This window comes from Fopius arisanus, unplaced genomic scaffold, assembly GCF_000806365.1.
Source record: "Fopius arisanus strain USDA-PBARC FA_bdor unplaced genomic scaffold, ASM80636v1 scaffold00019, whole genome shotgun sequence".
Taxonomy (NCBI): domain Eukaryota; kingdom Metazoa; phylum Arthropoda; class Insecta; order Hymenoptera; family Braconidae; genus Fopius; species Fopius arisanus.
In genome coordinates, this window is record NW_011887758.1 from 1,199,083 (window position 1) to 1,200,351 (window position 1,269).

At 36.4% G+C, this 1,269-nt stretch overlaps 1 protein-coding gene across 1 annotated transcript in view; it reads right to left on the minus strand.

The window, feature by feature from the left end:
* Positions 1–651: 651 nt before the first annotated feature.
* LOC105264173 (transcription factor Sox-19b) overlaps positions 652–1,269 on the minus strand; it is a gene marked incomplete in the record, with an annotated part of 12,026 nt that continues 11,408 nt past the window's right edge. The window contains 1 exon segment of the mRNA XM_011300858.1: positions 652–1,269.

Sequence of the window (1,269 nt, forward strand, 5' to 3'; positions counted from 1 at the left end):
GTTTCACAAGGAAACAATCAAAAATATTTCTCAATCTTTAAAGATGGTGGGAATGTCAGTTTTGTCGGTGTTTTTGAAAAAAAATATCACGATTGTCCGGTGAGACAAATTTAAATAGTTCAATAGCGAATACAGAATCCATAATCTCTCTATTGAAATCCATGAAAAGAATCATATATTTGCCACCTGTTATTTTGGTACATGGCCACTGCTGTGCTAGTAGTTTCGATGGGGTATGGGGTGGAATACAACTGCCTATTGTCTTCCGGTAGAACGAACAATCGATCGAGCGACTCAAAAACAGAGCGCTCGACCCTCGATTACGAGAACAATATGACAATGGACTTTTCCTTTAACAGCGACAGTAGAACATCCCATGGGTTGAGAAAAATTCGCATCCACGTGTTGGGGCCACTGGTAGTAGAGAGAAAAAAAAAAAAGCACGAAAAGAGGGAGAGAACGAGCGAGAGAAAAAAGCATTCCCCCTTGTTTGGTGTAGATGGTGGGCATTCAGCTCCTCAATGATAGCCGTCATCACATTGTTGTCACGATGATTTAGGTATTATTCCCCACTCGAGCTAAATAAATTGTAACCAATTCCACCGAAGTACTATTTATCGTAATATTTATTTACCAACTCCACTTGGGATACAATAATTATGGATTATTCTTCATTTTTTTTTTCAAATACAATATGATGGCTCCAGTTAGGGTACTCTATCTATTACAATACAGTTTCATTTTGTTATTTAACCTTAATGACTATGATAATTGTTAACAATTACAAATATAATGTTGCCTAATTGTTTATACAATGACGTAACGTTGTCGTTGACAATGAGTGCCTCCATGGTGGATCACTCGATTGTTTTTCTTTATTTTTTGAAATTCACAGTGACGAGCGGATTACACATCCAATGATTCATTAAAATCCACAATTCTCGTAAATAATCATTAAATGTTTAAAATTAACAAAACGCGTCAACGAAATATCGACGATAACGAGTGTGATGAATAGAAGATTTAAACAATAATCAATAATGACTCGATGAATTAATAATTGTGATGTTGTCTGGGGGGTGGGATGGGGTGGATAAATTAATATCTTAATTTGCGCAGCAGTTGATCGACAATTACAAACTCTGGCCGACATTATCCCTGGATTTTATTCAGTTGACTCATTCAAACATCTCTTCATTTATTATTTAGTGCTAATGCACGGTTATAACAATTATTTAGCAGCACAGGGTAGCGACAGAGTAGCGCAGC